This window comes from Cryptomeria japonica, unplaced genomic scaffold, assembly GCF_030272615.1.
Source record: "Cryptomeria japonica unplaced genomic scaffold, Sugi_1.0 HiC_scaffold_91, whole genome shotgun sequence".
In the NCBI taxonomy this organism is placed as follows: domain Eukaryota; kingdom Viridiplantae; phylum Streptophyta; class Pinopsida; order Cupressales; family Cupressaceae; genus Cryptomeria; species Cryptomeria japonica.
The window spans coordinates 473,253-493,320 of record NW_026728913.1 but is presented as its reverse complement, the minus strand read 5'-3'; the positions used below and the strand labels follow the sequence as shown (position 1 = coordinate 493,320).

At 60.6% G+C, this 20,068-nt stretch overlaps 2 non-coding genes across 2 annotated transcripts; both read right to left on the bottom strand.

The window, feature by feature from the left end:
* Positions 1-2,883: 2,883 nt before the first annotated feature.
* LOC131864779 (5S ribosomal RNA) lies at positions 2,884-3,002 on the bottom strand. The gene has a single exon (XR_009363542.1). It is a non-coding gene; the product is annotated as a 5S ribosomal RNA (ribosomal RNA).
* A 7,817-nt stretch (positions 3,003-10,819) lies between these two features.
* On the bottom strand, positions 10,820-10,938 carry LOC131864762 (5S ribosomal RNA). Its single transcript, XR_009363525.1, has one exon. It is a non-coding gene; the product is annotated as a 5S ribosomal RNA (ribosomal RNA).
* Positions 10,939-20,068: the final 9,130 nt, after the last annotated feature.

Genomic DNA, 20,068 nt, shown 5'->3' with positions numbered 1-20,068 from the left:
CGGAGCGTTTGGTGGGGTTTCTCGCATTGGCTCTTCCGAGGCCCGGTTGCCACCCTGGCGCGCACGAAGTCGGAAGTAGGGTTAATTGCCCGGGTGCGCACCTTTGCCAGGGTGGGCACCTTACCTGGGCTGCGCACCAGGGCGGGCTCAAGATGGCACGCGCGTTCCGTTTTTTTCACTATCTTTCAAAACGAAAATTTTAAAATCTCCTTTTTTTTTTGCCTTTTCTGGAAATTAGTGAAGGCAGCGCATCAAAGGTGCGCACCTCGCTGCCCACCTTGGTGTGCTCTGAGGTGCGCACCCGGGAGCGCTACGAAGTGTGCTCCAAGGTGCGGCGTGCACGTTGTCGGAGCCCGGTTTGCCCCGGGTGCGCACCTCGCCTGCACCTTGGCCGGGGTGGGCACCTTGGCTGGGTTTGCCCAGGGTGCGCTCCGAAGCGGGGTTACTGGAGCGCCCCCTCTTTTTTTGTCAGAGCGTTTGGTGGGGTTTCTCGCATTGGCTCTTCCCAGGCCCGGTTGTTGGGTGCGCTCCCACCCTGGCGCGCGCGAAGTTGGAAGTTGGGTTAATTGCCCGGGCGCGCACCTTCGCCAGGGTGGGCACCTTGGTGCGCACACCTTGGCTGGGCTGCGCACCAGGGCGGGCTCAAGATGGCACCAGCATTCCCTTTTTCTCACTATCTTTCAAAACGGAAATTTTAAAATCTCGTTTTTTTTTTGCCTTTTATGGAAATTAGTGAAGGCATCGCATCAAAGGTGCGCACCTCGCTGCCCACCTTGGTGTGCTCCGAGGTGCCCACCACGGTGCGCAACGCCGGTGCGAACCCGGGAGCGCCCCGATGTGTGCTCCAAGGTGCGGCGTGCACGAAGTCGGACCCCGGTTTGCCCCGGGTGCGCACCTCGCGTGCACCTTGGTGCGCACACCTTGGCTGGGTTGCGCGGCCTGGTGGGCACCATGGTGCGCACCAAGGAGCGCTCCGAAGTGTGCTCCAAGGTGCGGCGTGCACGAAGTCGGAGCCCGGTTTGCCCCGGGTACGCACCTTCGCCGGGGTGGGCACCTCGGCTGGGTTGCGCGCCCTGGTGCGCACCAAGGAGCGCTCCGAAGTGTGCTCCAAGGTGCGGCGTGCACGAAGTCGGAGCCCGGTTTGCCCCGGGTGCGCACCTCGCGTGCACCTTCGGCGGGGTTGCGCGCCCTGGTGGGCACCATGGTGCGCACCAAGGAGCGCTCCGAAGTGTGCTCCAAGGTGCGGCGTGCACGAAGTCGGAGCCCGGTTTGCCCCGGGTGCGCACCTCGCGTGCACCTTCGGCGGGGTTGCGCGCCCTGGTGGGCACCATGGTGCGCACCAAGGAGCGCTCCGAAGTGTGCTCCAAGGTGCGGCGTGCACGAAGTCGGAGCCCGGTTTGCCCCGGGTGCGCACCTCGCGTGCACCTTCGCCGCGGTGGGCACCATGGCGTGCACGAAGTCGGAGCCCGGTTTGCCCCGGGTGCGCACCTCGCGTGCACCTTCGCCGGGGTGGGCACCTCGGCTGGGTTGCGCGCCCTGGTGCGCACCAAGGAGCGCTCCGAAGTGTGCTCCAAGGTGCGGCGTGCACGAAGTCGGAGCCCGGTTTGCCCCGGGTGCGCACCTCGCGTGCACCTTCGCCAGGGTGGGCACCTCGGTGCGCACACCTTCTCAATGTTTTCTTGCCTTTTCTGGAAATTGGTGAAGGCAGCGCATCAAAGGTGCGCACCTCGGTGTGCTCCGAGGTGCGAACCCGAGAGCGCTCCGAGGTGCCCACGAAGTCGAAAGTCGGGTTAATTGCATTGTTTTCCCCGGGTGCGCTCCGAGGTGCGCAACATCGGCGCGCACCAAGGAGGGCTCCGAAGTGTGCTCCAAGGTGCGCACGATGGCGTGCACCTCTGGTGCGCACGATTCGGAGCTCGGTTTGACCGGGGTGCGCACACCTTGGCTGGGTTGCGCACCTTTTGTGCGCTCCAAGGTGCGCACGAAGTCGGAGCTCGGTTTGCCCCGGGTGCGCACCTTCGCCAGGGTGCGCACCTTGATGCGCACGCCTTGGCTGGGCTGCGCACCTTGGTGGGCGCCATGGTGCGCACCTTTCGTGCGCTCCAAGGTGCGCACGAAGTCGGAGCTCGGTTTGCCCCGGGTGCGCACCTTGGTGGGCGCCATGGTGCACTCCGAGGTGCCCAAGATTGGTGCGCACCAAGGAGCGCTCCGAAGTGCGCTCCAAGGTGCGCGCGAAGTCGAAAGTTGGGTTAATTGTCCGGTTTGCCTCGGGTGCGCACCTTGCGTGCACCTTCGCCAGGGTGGGCGCCTTGGTGCGCACACCTTGGCTGGGCTGCGCACACCTTGGCACCCGCGTTTCCTTCATTTTAAATTTTTTTTTTTTACAATCTCTCAAGTGGGAAATTCTATAATCTCAACTTTTTTTGCCTTTTCAGGAAACTTTTGAATGGAGCGCATCATTGGTGCGCTCCGAAGTGTGCTCCAAAGCTCTCTCCAGCTGCGTGCACCTGCCCCGGCCGCGCACCCGGCCCCGCCCAGCTTCGCTCACCTGTCCCGGGCGTCTGGTGCGGAACCTTAGAGTAAGAAACATCACCGTGCACCTTGGCCAACGTGCGCGACTCGACCGAGCGCGCACTGGCCGAGGTGCACACCGATTTCACCTGGGTGCGCGCGCAGCACCTCGGGCGCACCGGGGTGCGCGCACAACGCCCGGGTTGCACCGTGGCCTGTGTGCTCGGGGCGCCTCGGGTGCGCGCTCGGTGTCGCCCCCGCGCGCGCGGTAGTGCGGGCAGCGCACCCCGGCCCGGCCCGGCCCCGACGAGAACGCAAACGGGCAAAAGGTTTATTCAAATAGCATTGCGATGCCCGGCGAAAAACTAAAAAAGGGTGCAACACCGGGACTTCCCGGGAGGTCACCCATCCCAGTACTACTTCGGCCCAAGCGCGCTTAACTGCGGAGTTCTGATGGGATCCGGTGCACTAACGCTGGTATGATCGCACCCGTTATGAGCTTGTCGCAGTGTGTACTTAGCAAACCGCGACCCACGTGCGAATCCACCCCGGCCACCCACCCCCGTCGAGGTGCACACCCTCCCTCGCGAAGTGCGCCCCGTTCGCCAAGTGTGAGCCCTGCCCGGGTGCGCGCACCTTGCTAGGGCGTCGGGTGTGCACCCGGCCCGGCCTACGTGCGTGCACCTGTAGGGGGCGTCGTGTGCGTGCAGTGTCCCGTCTGCAACGCGGTGCCCACACACCACCTCGGGCGCAACGACCTGCGCTCACATGTGGGCCGAGTGCACCTTGGTGCATGTTCGGGGCGCCTCGGGTGCACGCTCGATCTTGCCCCGGTGCACCAAGGCGCTCGGTTTGCCCCGGGTGCGCACTTGGTGCAAGGTGGGCACCCAAAATAGGGATCAAGCACCAAAACACAAGTTTCGGGATGCAAAATGGGACCCAAGGACCACAAATGCGTTCCAAGACCCATGATGGGTCCACGAGAACAAAAATGTGTTCCGAGACTTAATAAACAAATATTGGGTTTTAGGAGAAGAAACATGCTCTGATGCCCAAAACGAGAATCGACCCCGAAAAGGCCACAGGCCAAAAGTGGGATGCGAGACAAAAAAAAATGGGACCCGAGGACCAAAATTGGGTTCCCAGGTCGAAGACAGGGCAACCGGACAAGAAACGACCTCTAAGGCTCGAAATGAGTCCCGACGACTAAAACTTGACAAGAAGCACCCATCAGGCACCCAACTCGACACCCATGGGATGCCGACCCACCCGGGCTTCCACCTAGCACACCTTGGCACCCACCCACCCTCGCACCCAACCTCGCACCCAACTTAGCACCTTTGAACCCACATTGGCACTCACCCTGACCCTGGCACCTTGGAACCCACATTGGCACTCACCTTGACCCTGGCACCCACCTTTGCACTCACCTTGGGACCCACCCTGGCTCCCACCTCGGCACCCACCCAGACACCCACCTTGGTTCCTTGGCACCCACCTTGGATCCTTGGCACCCACCCCGACACCCACCTTGGCACGCAACTTGGCTACTTGCCACCCACCTTGGCTCCTTGACGCCCACCCCGACAACCACCCCGTGACCTACCCTGGCTAGGGTTGGTGCACACCCACCCTGGTGCCCACCTTGGCACCCACCCTATGACCCACCTTGGCACGCACCTTAGTACCCACCCCGTTACCCACCCTAGGACCCACCCCGTGACCCACCTTGGCCAGGGTGGGTGCCTTGGTGCGCACAACTTGCCTGGGCTGCACACCAGGGCGGGCTCAAGATGGCACCCGCGTTCCGTTTTTTTCACTATCTTTCAAAACGGAAATTTTAAAATCTCATTTTTTTCTTTTTTTTGCCTTTTCTGGAAATTAGTGAAGGCAGCGCATCAAAGGTGCGCAATGCTGGTGCGAACCCGGGAGCGCTCCGATGTGTGCTCCAAGGTGCGGCGTGCACGAAGTCCGAGCCCGGTTTGCCCCGGGTGCGCACCTCGCGTGCACCTTCGCCGGGGTGAGCACCTTGGCTGGGTTGCGCGCCCTGGTGCGTACCAAGGAGCGCTCTGAAGTGTGCTCCAAGGTGCGGCGTGCACGAAGTCGGAGCCCGGTTTGCCCCGGGTGTGCACCTCGGGTGCGCACCTCGCGTGCACCTTCGCTGCGGTGGGCACCTTGGCTGGGTTGCGCGCCTTGGTGGGCACCATGCAGTGCACGAAGTCGGAGCCCGGTTTGCCCCGGGCGCGCACCTCCGCCAGGGTGGGCACCTTGGTGCGCACAACTTGCCTGGGCTGCGCATCAGGAAGGGCTCAAGATGGCACCCGCGTTCCGTTTTTTTCACTATCTTTCAGAACGGAAATTTTAAAATATCGTTTTTTTTTGCCTTTTCTGGAAATTAGTGAAGGCAGCGCATCAAAGGTGCGCAACGCTGGTGCGAACCTGGGAGCGCTCCGATGTGTGCTCCAAGGTGCGGCGTGCACGAAGTCGGAGCCCGGTTTGCCTCGGGTGCGCCCTGGTGGGCACCATGGTGCGCACCAAGGAGCGCTCCGAAGTGTGCTCCAAGGTGCGGCCTGCACGAAGTCGGAGCCCGGTTTGCCCCGGGTGTGCACCTCGGGTGGGCACCTTGGTGCGCATGCCTTGCCTGGGCTGCGCACCAGGGCGGGCTCAAGATGGCACCCGCGTTCCTTTTTTTTCACTATCTTTCAAAACGGAAATTTTAAAATCTCATTTTTTTTTGCCTTTTTCTGGAAATTAGTGAAGGCAGCGCATCAAAGGTGCGCACCTCGCTGCCCACCACGGTGCGCAACGCCGGTGGGCACCCGGGAGTGCTTCGAAGTGTGCTCCAAGGTGCTGCGTGCACGTTGTCGGAGCCCGGTTTGCCCCGGGTGCGCACCTCGCGTGCACCTTCGTCGGGGTGGGCACCTTGGCTTGGTTTGCCCCGGCTGCGCTCCGAAGCGGGGTTATTGGAGCGCCGCCTCTTTTTTTGTCGGAGCGTTTGGTGGGGTTTCTCGCATTGGCTCTTCCGAGGCCCGGTTGCCACCCTGGCGCGCACGAAGTCGGAAGTAGGGTTAATTGCCCGGGTGCGCACCTTTGCCAGGGTGGCACCTTACCTGGGCTGCGCACCAGGGCGGGCTCAAGATGGCACGCGCGTTCCGTTTTTTTCACTATCTTTCAAAACGGAAATTTTAAAATCTCCTTTTTTTTTTGCCTTTTCTGGAAATTAGTGAAGGCAGCGCATCAAAGGTGCGCACCTCGCTGCCCACCTTGGTGTGCTCTGAGGTGCGCACCCGGGAGCGCTACGAAGTGTGCTCCAAGGTGCGGCGTGCACGTTGTCGGAGCCCGGTTTGCCCCGGGTGCGCACCTCGCCTGCACCTTGGCCGGGGTGGGCACCTTGGCTGGGTTTGCCCAGGGTGCGCTCCGAAGCGGGGTTACTGGAGCGCCCCCTCTTTTTTTGTCAGAGAGTTTGGTGGGGTTTCTCGCATTGGCTCTTCCCAGGCCCGGTTGTTGGGTGCGCTCCCACCCTGGCGCGCGCGAAGTTGGAAGTTGGGTTAATTGCCCGGGCGCGCACCTTCGCCAGGGTGGGCACCTTGGTGCGCAAACCTTGGCTGGGCTGCGCACCAGGGCGGGCTCAAGATGGCACCAGCATTCCCTTTTTCTCACTATCTTTCAAAACGGAAATTTTAAAATCTCGTTTTTTTTTTGCCTTTTATGGAAATTAGTGAAGGCATCGCATCAAAGGTGCGCACCTCGCTGCCCACCTTGGTGTGCTCCGAGGTGCCCACCACGGTGCGCAACGCCGGTGCGAACCCGGGAGCGCCCCGATGTGTGCTCCAAGGTGCGGCGTGCACGAAGTCGGACCCCGGTTTGCCCCGGGTGCGCACCTCGCGTGCACCTTGGTGCGCACACCTTGGCTGGGTTGCGCGGCCTGGTGGGCACCATGGTGCGCACCAAGGAGCGCTCCGAAGTGTGCTCCAAGGTGCGGCGTGCACGAAGTCGGAGCCCGGTTTGCCCCGGGTGCGCACCTTCGCCGCGGTGGGCACCATGGCGTGCACGAAGTCGGAGCCCGGTTTGCCCCGGGTGCGCACCTCGCGTGCACCTTCGCCGGGGTGGGCACCTCGGCTGGGTTGCGCGCCCTGGTGCGCACCAAGGAGCGCTCTGAAGTGTGCTCCAAGGTGCGGCGTGCACGAAGTCGGAGCCCGGTTTGCCCCGGGTGTGCACCTCGGGTGCGCACCTCGCGTGCACCTTCGCTGCGGTGGGCACCTTGGCTGGGTTGCGCGCCTTGGTGGGCACCATGCAGTGCACGAAGTCGGAGCCCGGATTGCCCCGGGCGCGCACCTCCGCCAGGGTGGGCACCTTGGTGCGCACAACTTGCCTGGGCTGCGCACCAGGAAGGGCTCAAGATGGCACCCGCGTTCCGTTTTTTTCACTATCTTTCAGAACGGAAATTTTAAAATCTCGTTTTTTTTTGCCTTTTCTTGAAATTAGTGAAGGCAGCGCATCAAAGGTGCGCAACGCTGGTGCGAACCTGGGAGCGCTCCGATGTGTGCTCCAAGGTGCGGCGTGCACGAAGTCGGACCCCGGTTTGCCCCGGGTGCGCACCTCGCGTGCACCTTGGTGCGCACACCTTGGCTGGGTTGCGCACCCTGGTGGGCACCATGGTGCGCACCAAGGAGCGCTCCGAAGTGTGCTCCAAGGTGCGGCGTGCACGAAGTCGGAGCCCGGTTTGCCCCGGGTGCGCACCTCGCGTGCACCTTCGCCGCGGTGGGCACCATGGCGTGCACGAAGTCGGAGCCCGGTTTGCCCCGGGTGCGCACCTCGCGTGCACCTTCGCCGGGGTGGGCACCTTGGTGTGCAGACCTTGGCTGGGTTGCGCGCCCTGGTGGGCACCATGGTGCGCACCAAGGAGCGCTCCGAAGTGTGCTCCAAGGTGCGGCCTGCACGAAGTCGGAGCCCGGTTTGCCCCGGGTGTGCACCTCGGGTGGGCACCTTGGTGCGCATGCCTTGCCTGGGCTGCGCACCAGGGCGGGCTCAAGATGGCACCCGCGTTCCTTTTTTTTCACTATCTTTCAAAACGGAAATTTTAAAATCTCATTTTTTTTTGCCTTTTTCTGGAAATTAGTGAAGGCAGCGCATCAAAGGTGCGCACCTCGCTGCCCACCACGGTGCGCAACGCCGGTGGGCACCCGGGAGTGCTTCGAAGTGTGCTCCAAGGTGCTGCGTGCACGTTGTCGGAGCCCGGTTTGCCCCGGGTGCGCACCTCGCGTGCACCTTCGTCGGGGTGGGCACCTTGGCTGGGTTTGCCCCGGCTGCGCTCCGAAGCGGGGTTATTGGAGCGCCGCCTCTTTTTTTGTCGGAGCGTTTGGTGGGGTTTCTCGCATTGGCTCTTCCGAGGCCCGGTTGCCACCCTGGCGCGCACGAAGTCGGAAGTAGGGTTAATTGCCCGGGTGCGCACCTTTGCCAGGGTGGGCACCTTACCTGGGCTGCGCACCAGGGCGGGCTCAAGATGGCACGCGCGTTCCGTTTTTTTCACTATCTTTCAAAACGGAAATTTTAAAATCTCCTTTTTTTTTTGCCTTTTCTGGAAATTAGTGAAGGCAGCGCATCAAAGGTGCGCACCTCGCTGCCCACCTTGGTGTGCTCTGAGGTGCGCACCCGGGAGCGCTACGAAGTGTGCTCCAAGGTGCGGCGTGCACGTTGTCGGAGCCCGGTTTGCCCCGGGTGCGCACCTCGCCTGCACCTTGGCCGGGGTGGGCACCTTGGCTGGGTTTGCCCAGGGTGCGCTCCGAAGCGGGGTTACTGGAGCGCCCCCTCTTTTTTTGTCAGAGCGTTTGGTGGGGTTTCTCGCATTGGCTCTTCCCAGGCCCGGTTGTTGGGTGCGCTCCCACCCTGGCGCGCGCGAAGTTGGAAGTTGGATTAATTGCCCGGGCGCGCACCTTCGCCAGGGTGGGCACCTTGGTGCGCACACCTTGGCTGGGCTGCGCACCAGGGCGGGCTCAAGATGGCACCAGCATTCCCTTTTTCTCACTATCTTTCAAAACGGAAATTTTAAAATCTCGTTTTTTTTTTGCCTTTTATGGAAATTAGTGAAGGCATCGCATCAAAGGTGCGCACCTCGCTGCCCACCTTGGTGTGCTCCGAGGTGCCCACCACGGTGCGCAACGCCGGTGCGAACCCGGGAGCGCCCCGATGTGTGCTCCAAGGTGCGGCGTGCACGAAGTCGGACCCCGGTTTGCCCCGGGTGCGCACCTCGCGTGCACCTTGGTGCGCACACCTTGGCTGGGTTGCGCGGCCTGGTGGGCACCATGGTGCGCACCAAGGAGCGCTCCGAAGTGTGCTCCAAGGTGCGGCGTGCACGAAGTCGGAGCCCGGTTTGCCCCGGGTACGCACCTCGCGTGCACCTTCGCCGGGGTGGGCACCTCGGCTGGGTTGCGCGCCCTGGTGCGCACCAAGGAGCGCTCCGAAGTGTGCTCCAAGGTGCGGCGTGCACGAAGTCGGAGCCCGGTTTGCCCCGGGTGCGCACCTTCGCCGCGGTGCGCACCATGGCGTGCACGAAGTCGGAGCCCGGTTTGCCCCGGGTGCGCACCTCGCGTGCACCTTCGGCGGGGTTGCGCGCCCTGGTGGGCACCATGGTGCGCACCAAGGAGCGCTCCGAAGTGTGCTCCAAGGTGCGGCGTGCACGAAGTCGGAGCCCGGTTTGCCCCGGGTGCGCACCTCGCGTGCACCTTCGGCGGGGTTGCGCGCCCTGGTGGGCACCATGGTGCGCACCAAGGAGCGCTCCGAAGTGTGCTCCAAGGTGCGGCGTGCACGAAGTCGGAGCCCGGTTTGCCCCGGGTGCGCACCTCGCGTGCACCTTCGCCGCGGTGGGCACCATGGCGTGCACGAAGTCGGAGCCCGGTTTGCCCCGGGTGCGCACCTCGCGTGCACCTTCGCCGGGGTGGGCACCTCGGCTGGGTTGCGCGCCCTGGTGCGCACCAAGGAGCGCTCCGAAGTGTGCTCCAAGGTGCGGCGTGCACGAAGTCGGAGCCCGGTTTGCCCCGGGTGCGCACCTCGCGTGCACCTTCGCCAGGGTGGGCACCTCGGTGCGCACACCTTCTCAATGTTTTCTTGCCTTTTCTGGAAATTGGTGAAGGCAGCGCATCAAAGGTGCGCACCTCGGTGTGCTCCGAGGTGCGAACCCGAGAGCGCTCCGAGGTGCCCACGAAGTCGAAAGTCGGGTTAATTGCATTGTTTTCCCCGGGTGCGCTCCGAGGTGCGCAACATCGGCGCGCACCAAGGAGGGCTCCGAAGTGTGCTCCAAGGTGCGCACGATGGCGTGCACCTCTGGTGCGCACGATTCGGAGCTCGGTTTGACCGGGGTGCGCACACCTTGGCTGGGTTGCGCACCTTTTGTGCGCTCCAAGGTGCGCACGAAGTCGGAGCTCGGTTTGCCCCGGGTGCGCACCTTCGCCAGGGTGCGCACCTTGATGCGCACGCCTTGGCTGGGCTGCGCACCTTGGTGGGCGCCATGGTGCGCACCTTTCGTGCGCTCCAAGGTGCGCACGAAGTCGGAGCTCGGTTTGCCCCGGGTGCGCACCTTGGTGGGCGCCATGGTGCACTCCGAGGTGCCCAAGATTGGTGCGCACCAAGGAGCGCTCCGAAGTGCGCTCCAAGGTGCGCGCGAAGTCGAAAGTTGGGTTAATTGTCCGGTTTGCCTCGGGTGCGCACCTTGCGTGCACCTTCGCCAGGGTGGGCGCCTTGGTGCGCACACCTTGGCTGGGCTGCGCACACCTTGGCACCCGCGTTTCCTTCATTTTAAATTTTTTTTTTTTACAATCTCTCAAGTGGGAAATTCTATAATCTCAACTTTTTTTGCCTTTTCAGGAAACTTTTGAATGGAGCGCATCATTGGTGCGCTCCGAAGTGTGCTCCAAAGCTCTCTCCAGCTGCGTGCACCTGCCCCGGCCGCGCACCCGGCCCCGCCCAGCTTCGCTCACCTGTCCCGGGCGTCTGGTGCGGAACCTTAGAGTAAGAAACATCACCGTGCACCTTGGCCAACGTGCGCGACTCGACCGAGCGCGCACTGGCCGAGGTGCACACCGATTTCACCTGGGTGCGCGCGCAGCACCTCGGGCGCACCGGGGTGCGCGCACAACGCCCGGGTTGCACCGTGGCCTGTGTGCTCGGGGCGCCTCGGGTGCGCGCTCGGTGTCGCCCCCGCGCGCGCGGTAGTGCGGGCAGCGCACCCCGGCCCGGCCCGGCCCCGACGAGAACGCAAACGGGCAAAAGGTTTATTCAAATAGCATTGCGATGCCCGGCGAAAAACTAAAAAAGGGTGCAACACCGGGACTTCCCGGGAGGTCACCCATCCCAGTACTACTCCGGCCCAAGCGCGCTTAACTGCGGAGTTCTGATGGGATCCGGTGCACTAACGCTGGTATGATCGCACCCGTTATGAGCTTGTCGCAGTGTGTACTTAGCAAACCGCGACCCACGTGCGAATCCACCCCGGCCACCCACCCCCGTCGAGGTGCACACCCTCCCTCGCGAAGTGCGCCCCGTTCGCCAAGTGTGAGCCCTGCCCGGGTGCGCGCACCTTGCTAGGGCGTCGGGTGTGCACCCGGCCCGGCCTACGTGCGTGCACCTGTAGGGGGCGTCGTGTGCGTGCAGTGTCCCGTCTGCAACGCGGTGCCCACACACCACCTCGGGCGCAACGACCTGCGCTCACATGTGGGCCGAGTGCACCTTGGTGCATGTTCGGGGCGCCTCGGGTGCACGCTCGATCTTGCCCCGGTGCACCAAGGCGCTCGGTTTGCCCCGGGTGCGCACTTGGTGCAAGGTGGGCACCCAAAATAGGGATCAAGCACCAAAACACAAGTTTCGGGATGCAAAATGGGACCCAAGGACCACAAATGCGTTCCAAGACCCATGATGGGTCCACGAGAACAAAAATGTGTTCCGAGACTTAATAAACAAATATTGGGTTTTAGGAGAAGAAACATGCTCTGATGCCCAAAACGAGAATCGACCCCGAAAAGGCCACAGGCCAAAAGTGGGATGCGAGACAAAAAAAAATGGGACCCGAGGACCAAAATTGGGTTCCCAGGTCGAAGACAGGGCAACCGGACAAGAAACGACCTCTAAGGCTCGAAATGAGTCCCGACGACTAAAACTTGACAAGAAGCACCCATCAGGCACCCAACTCGACACCCATGGGATGCCGACCCACCCGGGCTTCCACCTAGCACACCTTGGCACCCACCCACCCTCGCACCCAACCTCGCACCCAACTTAGCACCTTTGAACCCACATTGGCACTCACCCTGACCCTGGCACCTTGGAACCCACATTGGCACTCACCTTGACCCTGGCACCCACCTTTGCACTCACCTTGGGACCCACCCTGGCTCCCACCTCGGCACCCACCCAGACACCCACCTTGGTTCCTTGGCACCCACCTTGGATCCTTGGCACCCACCCCGACACCCACCTTGGCACGCAACTTGGCTACTTGCCACCCACCTTGGCTCCTTGACGCCCACCCCGACAACCACCCCGTGACCTACCCTGGCTAGGGTTGGTGCACACCCACCCTGGTGCCCACCTTGGCACCCACCCTATGACCCACCTTGGCACGCACCTTAGTACCCACCCCGTTACCCACCCTAGGACCCACCCCGTGACCCACCTTGGCCAGGGTGGGTGCACCCACCCTGGTGCCCACCTTGGCACCCACCCATCCTAGCACCCAGCCTGTGACCGGGCTTGGAACCCAACCTTGCACCCGCACCCGTCTTGGCCAGTGTGGGTGCGCACCCATCCTGGCACCCACGTTGTGACACACCCTTTAACCCACGCACCCTAGCACCCACGTTGGCACCCACCTTGGAACCCAACCTAGCAACTTGGCACCCACCCCGTGACCCACCTTGGCATCCACCATAGCAGTCGCCGACTTGGCACCCACCTCGGCACCCACCTTGACACTTGTGGACCCACCTTGCCACTCACCCTAGCATCGACCCATCCTAGCACCCACCCTGGCACCTTTGCACCCTAGCACTCACCCATCCTAGCACCTAACCTGTGACCCACCTTGACACTCACCCTCGCACCCACCTTGGAACCCAACCTAGCACCCACCCACCCTGACACCAACCCTAGCACCTACCCACCCTTGCACCCACCCTGTGACCCATCTTGGCACCCACCCATCCTACCACTCAACCTATCACCCACCTTCTCACCCACCTTGGCATCCACCTTAGCACCCACCCACACTGGCACCTTGGCACCCACCTCGGGCAAGGTGGGTGCACACCCACCCTGGCACCCAATTTAGAACCCACCGAGCATGTTACCCACCTTGGCACCCACATTGCAGCCCACCCTAGTACCCACCCTATGACCCACATTGGCATCCACACCCTAGCACCCAGGCACCTCGACACCCGCCTTGACACCCACCCTAGCACTGAACCTGTGACCCACCTTGGAACTCACCCTAGAACCCACCCACCCTGTGAACCACCTTGGCATCCACCTTAGCACCCACCCACCTTGGCACCCACTCTAGCACTCACCCATCCTAACACCCAACTTGTTACCCACCTTGGCACCCGCCCTCGCGTCCACCTTGAAACCCACCCTAGCACCCACCCACGCAGGAGCCCACCTTGGCACCCAACCTAACACCCACGCATCCTGGCACCCAACTTGTGACCCACCTTGGAACCCACCCTAGTACCCACCTTTGAACCCACTATATCACCAACCCACCTTGGCACCCACCCTATGACCCTCTTTGGAATCCACCCTAGCACGCACCCACCCTGGCACCCACCATGGAGCGCACCCTAGCACCCACCCACCTCGGCACGCACCTCAACACCCACCTTGGTGTGCGCACTGCGCCAACCTCTCAAAGACCCTATGTGGTGCGCTCCAAAGTGTACACCTTTGGTGCGCTCCAAGGTGCGCACCTTTGGTGCACACCGAGGTGCACACCAAAGTGTGCACCGAGGTGAGCACCAAAGTGCACTCCAGGGTGCACACCAAGGCGTGCACCTTTGGTGCGGTCAATGCAAACGAATTCGGAAGTTGGGGTCGATGTCCTAATCGCTGCTGCAGACTACACGTATGAGAATCGGACAAATAGCTTTATATAGGGGAGGTGTTGCGTTTGATGGGTCGACTCCCCTGGTTGTGTGCACTGCACCAACTTCAAAGACCCTGTCTTGTTTAAGAAGTCAAAAGTTGGGGTGGATGTCCTAATCATTGCTGCAGTCTACGCATGTATGAGAATCAGACAAATAGCTTATATAGGGGAGGTGTTGCATTCGGTGGGTTGACTCCCCTGGTTGTGCGCACTGCGCCAACCTCAAAGACCCCGCATAGCAGAAGAAGTCGGAAGTCGGATTTTGGTGAGCACCAAGGCGTGCACCTTTGGTGCGGTCAACGCAGACGAATTCAGAAGTTGGGGTGGATGTCCTAATCGTTGTTGCAGGCTACACATGTATGAGAATCAGACAAATAGCTTATATAGGGGAGGTGTTGGGTTTGATGGGTCAACTCCCTTGGTTGTGCGCATTACGCCAACCTCAAAGACCTTGTTTTCGTTAAGAAGTCAAAAGTTGGGGTCAATGTCCTAATGGCTCCTGCAGGCTACACATGTATGAGAATCGGACAAATAGCTTATATAGGGGAGGTGTTGGGTTTGATGGGTCGACTCCCCTGGTTGTGCGCATTACGTCAACCTCAAAGACCTTGTTTTCGTTAAGAAGTCAAAAGTTGGGGTCGATGTCCTAATTGCTCCTGTAGACTACACATGTATGAGAATCAGACAAATAGCTTATATAGGGGAGGTGTTGGGTTTGATGGGTTGACTCCCCTAGTTGTTCGCATTACACCAACCTCAAAGACCTTGTTTTCGTTTAGAAGCCGAAAGTTGGGGTCGATGTCCTAATTGCTCCTGCAGGCTACGCATGTATGAGAATCAGACAAATAGCTTATATAGGGGAGGTGTTGGGTTTGATGGGTCGACTCCCCTGGTTGTGCGCATTGCGCCAACCTCAAAGACCCTGCATTGCGGATGAAGTCGAAAGTCAGAGTTTGGTGTGCTACAAGGTGTGGTCGAAGGTGCTCACCTAGGTGTGCACCTTTGGAGCACAGGAAAAGTGCCCTCCAAAAGTGCGCACCTTTGGAGTGCACAAAAGTGCCCTCCAAAAGTGCGCACCTTTGGAGCGCAGAAAAGTGCCCTCCAAAAAGTGCCCTCCAAAAGTGCGCACCTTTGGAGCGCAGAAAAGTGCCCTCCAAAAAGTGCCCTCCAAAAGTGCGCACCTTTGGAGCGCAGAAAAGTGCCCTCCAAAAAGTGCCCTCCAAAAGTGCGCACCTTTGGAGCGCAGAAAAGTGCCCTCCAAAAAGTGCCCTCCAAAAGTGCGCACCTTTGGAGCGCAGAAAAGTGCCCTCCAAAAAGTGCCCTCCAAAAGTGCGCACCTTTGGAGCGCAGAAAAGTGCCCTCCAAAAAGTGCCCTCCAAAAGTGCGCACCTTTGGAGCGCAGAAAAGTGCCCTCCAAAAAGTGCCCTCCAAAAGTGCGCACCTTTGGAGCGCAGAAAAGTGCCCTCCAAAAAGTGCCCTCCAAAAGTGCGCACCTTTGGAGCGCAGAAAAGTGCCCTCCAAAAAGTGCCCTCCAAAAGTGCGCACCTTTGGAGCGCAGAAAAGTGCCCTCCAAAAAGTGCCCTCCAAAAGTGCGCACCTTTGGAGCGCAGAAAAGTGCCCTCCAAAAGTGCGCACTTTTGGTGCGCACCAAGGCGCTGGTTCGGTCGTTGCAGGCGAGTTCGGAAGTTGGGGTCGATGTCCTGAGCGGAGGTGCAAACTACACAGGTGTCGGAATCGGACAAATAGCTTATATAGGGGAGGTGTATGCTTCGATGGGTCGACTCCCCAGGTTGAGCGCACCGCGCCAACCTCAAAGACCCTACGGTATGGATGAAGTCGGAAGTTGGGTCCGATGACCGATTCGATTAGTAGGTATGCTCATGAGGTCGGAATTTGGGTCCGATGACCTGCCATGTGCAGGAAGGCGAATGTTGACACTGTGCGTTGCAAGGTGCACACCAAGGCGCTGGTGCGGTCTTTTTAGTCGAGTTCGGAAGTTGGGGTCGATGTCCTGATCGGAGGTGCAAGCTACACAGGTGTGGGAATCGGACAAATAGCTTATATAGGGGAGGTGTATGCTTCGTTGGGTCGACTCCCCGGGTTGAGCGCACCGCGCCAACCTCAAAGACCCTACGGTATGGATGAAGTCGGAAGTTGGGTCCGATGACCGATTCGATATGTAGGCATACTCGCGAGGTCGGAATTTGGGTCCGATGACCTGCCACGTGCAGGAAGGCGAATGTTGGCACTGTGCGTTGCAAGGTGCGCACCAAGGCGCTGGTTCGGTCGTTGGAGGCGAGTTCGGAAGTTGGGGTCGATGTCTTGATCGGAGGTGCAAACTACACAGGTGTGGGAATCGGACAAATAGCTTATATAGGGGAGGTGTATGCTTCGTTGGGTCGACTCCCCGGGTTGAGCGCACCGCGCCAACCTCAAAGACCCTACGGTATGGATGAAGTCGGAAGTTGGGTCCGATGACCGATTCGATATGTAGGCATACTCGCGAGGTCGGAATTTGGGTCCGATGACCTGCCATGTGCAGGAAGGCGAATGTTGGGACTGTGCGTCGCAAGGTGCGCACCAAGGCGCTGGTGCCGTCGTTGCAGTCGAGTTCGGAAGTTGGGGTCGATGTCCTGGTCAGAGGTGCAAACTACACAGGTGTGGGAATCGGACAAATAGCTTATATAGGGGAGGTGTATGCTTCGATGGGTCGACTCCCTGGGTTGAGCGCACCGCGCCAACCTCAAAGACCCTACAGTATGGATGAAGTCGGAAGTTGGGTCCGATGACCGATTCGATACGTAGGCATATTGGCGAGGTCTGAATTTGTGTCCGATGACCTGCCATGCGCAGGAAGGCGGAATTTGGGTCCGATGACCGAGTTGATGGCGTGCCATGCGCAGAAAGGCGGAATTTGGGTCCGATGACCGAGTTGATGTTGATGGCCCGCCATGCACAGGAAGGCGGAATTTGGGTCCGATGACCGATTTGAAGGCGTGCCATACGCAAAAAGGCGGAGTTTGGGTCCGATGACCGAGTTGATATTGATGGCCCGCCATGCGCAGGAAGGCGGAATTTGGGTCCGATGACCTGACATACGCATGGAGTCCGACTCGGGGGCCGATGTTCGATTCGATGACTTGCATTGTGGGTAAAGTCGGAAGTTGTGGTCTTTGACCCGATTCGATGACCAGACTTCGGCTGCTTGAGAATCGGACAAATAACTTATATAGGGGAGGTAGTGTTCTCGAGCATCCTCCCCCCGTGCCCGTTTATGTCGATTGATGCTGGTGCTCGACTGGTTGGAGCGCTCGGATGCAAAAATCTTGCACCAGGATTTATCGATTGTGATGGACACGGCAAGTCTCCTGATTGCTATGCAGGAGCTCATCGTGAATCTCTATGCGGCCTTGGTATGGACTCGACCTGCGGAATGGTTCGGCAATGGTAGTCGCTCCAACACGTCCTTGCAATGGCCACAGAGGTGATTCGACTAGAGCTCCAGTCTAGCTTTTGGGTTGCTTGGCGGACTGGTATAGCCGCGATCGAGTTCCGGCCATGAACGTTTTAGATAGCTCTTGGGCTTTCTGGGACGGAAGTCGGAAGTTTGGGCTGTTGTCCGATTTGATGACCATTCTTCGGATGTGTGAGAATCGGACAAATAACTTATATAGGGGACTGTGTTGTCTCACGCAGCCCCCTCCGTGCCCCTCTATCTCGACCGATGTTGGTGCTTGAAAGGGTTGGGATCGCTCGGATTTATAAACGTGCACCACCATTTGTCGAGTGTGAGGGACGCGGCAGGTCTCCTAAATGCTATGCGGGCGCTCTCTGAGAATCTCTATCCGGCCTCGACACAGACTAGTCTTGCTGAATGGTTTGGCACTGGTAGTCGATCCAACACGTCGTTGTTGTGGCCGCCTAGGCGATTCGATTCGAGCCCCCGTCTAGCTTTTGGGTTGCTTGGCGGATTTTGCCCTATCCGCAAGTGAGCTCGGTCCCTAAACGTTCGAGAAACCCGATTGCTATGCGCCGACTCTCTTTCTTGCGAGCCTCCATCTAGCTTTTGGGTCTCTACGGAACGGAAGTCGGAATCTGGGACCGTTGTTTGATTCGACGAGGCAGACTACGGTTGTGCGAGAATCGGACAAATAACTTATATAGGGGAGGTGTTGACTGGAGCATTCTCCCCCGTGCCCCTCTAACTCGACCAATGCTGGCGCTCGAACGGTGGTAGCGCTCGGATTTTCATTGAGCGCCAGCATTGGTCGATTTAGAGGGGCATGCGAGATTCCCGAATGCTATGCGAGGGCTCTAACGGAAATGTCTATTGGTTTCGGTATGGATGCAATTGCGAGTGGTTCGGCAAAGGTAGTCGTTCCGATGCGTCCATGTCGTGGCCAAATCGATAATTCGATTTGAGCCCTCGTATAGCATTTGGGTCTCTCGATGTGATTCCGCATTCCAGTCCCTTTGGGCACTGCTTGAGCCGCATCCCAGGGGGTTCCCTTCCCAATAATCTGCCTCGCAACCCGATTGCTATGCGGTGAGGCTCCTCGGCCGCCTCGGAACTATCTGTGTATCAGACGCATCGCGGGATAAGGGGTTGGCAACGGTAGTCGCCCCAAGCGCGTCCGATGCTTGGACCATTCCGAGGCGGCCCTGAAGCCTCTTCCGTCTAGCCGTTGGGTCCTTCTCGCCGCATCCCTCGCCTCGCACCCCGATTGCTATGCGGTGAGGCTCCTCGGCCGCCTCGGAACTATCTGTGTATCGGACGCGTCGCGGGATAAGGGGTTGTCACTGGTAGTCGCCCCAAGCGCGTCCGATGCTTGGACCATTCCGAGGCGGCCCTGAAGCCTCTTCCGTCTAGCCGTTGGGTCCTTCTCGCCGCATCCCTCGCCTCGCACCCCGATTGCTATGCGGTGAGGCTCCTCGGCCGCCTCGGAACTATCTGTGTATCGGACGCGTCGCGGGATAAGGGGTTGTCATTGGTAGTCGCCCCAAGCGCGTCCGATGCTTGGACCATTCCGAGGCGGCCCTGAAGCCTCTTCCGTCTAGCCGTTGGGTCCTTCTCGCCGCATCCCTCGCCTCGCACCCCGATTGCTATGCGGTGAGGCTCCTCGGCCGCCTCGGAACTATCTGTGTATCGGACGCGTCGCGGGATAAGGGGTTGTCACTGGTAGTCGCCCCAAGCGCGTCCGATGCTTGGACCATTCCGAGGCGGCCCTGAAGCCTCTTCCGTCTAGCCGTTGGGTCCTTCTCGCCGCATCCCTCGCCTCGCACCCCGATTGCTATGCGGTGAGGCTCCTCGGCCGCCTCGGAACTATCTGTGTATCGGACGCGTCGCGGGATAAGGGGTTGTCACTGGTAGTCGCCCCAAGCGCGTTCGATGCTTGGACCATTCCGAGGCGGCCCTGAAGCCTCTTCCGTCTAGCCGTTGGGTCCTTCTCGCCGCATCCCTCGCCTCGCACCCCGATTGCTATGCGGTGAGGCTCCTCGGCCGCCTTGGAACTATCTGTGTATCGGACGCGTCGCGGGATAAGGGGTTGTCACTGGTAGTCGCCCCAAGCGCGTCCGATGCTTGGACCATTCCGAGGCGGACCCGAAGCCTCTTCCGTCTAGCCGTTGGGTCCTTCTCGCCGCATCCTTCGCCTCGCACCCCGATTGCTATGCGGTGAGGCTCCTCGGCCGCCTCGGAACTATCTGTGTATCGGACGCGTCGCGGGATAAGGGGTTGTCACTGGTAGTCGCCCCAAGCGCGTCCGATGCTTGGACCATTCCGAGGCGGACCCGAAGCCTCTTCCGTCTAGCCGTTGGGTCCTTCTCGCCGCATCCCTCGCCTCGCACCCCGATTGCTATGCGGTGAGGCTCCTCGGCCGCCTTGGAACTATCTGTGTATCGGACGCGTCGCGGGATAAGGGGTTGTCACTGGTAGTCGCCCCAAGCGCGTCCGATGCTTGGACCATTCCGAGGCGGACCCGAAGCCTCTTCCGTCTAGCCGTTGGGTCCTTCTCGCCGCATCCCTCGCCTCGCACCCCGATTGCTATGCGGTGAGGCTCCTCGGCCGCCTTGGAACTATCTGTGTATCGGACGCGTCGCGGGATAAGGGGTTGTCACTGGTAGTCGCCCCAAGCGCGTCCGATGCTTGGACCATTCCGAGGCGGACCCGAAGCCTCTTCCGTCTAGCCGTTGGGTCCTTCTCGCCGCATCCCTCGCCTCGCACCCCGATTGCTATGCGGTGAGGCTCCTCGGCCGCCTTGGAACTATCTGTGTATCGGACGCGTCGCGGGATAAGGGGTTGTCACTGGTAGTCGCCCCAAGCGCGTCCGATGCTTGGACCATTCCGAGGCGGCCCCGAAGCCTCTTCCGTCTAGCCGTTGGGTCCTTCTCGCCGCATCCCTCGCCTCGCACCCCGATTGCTAT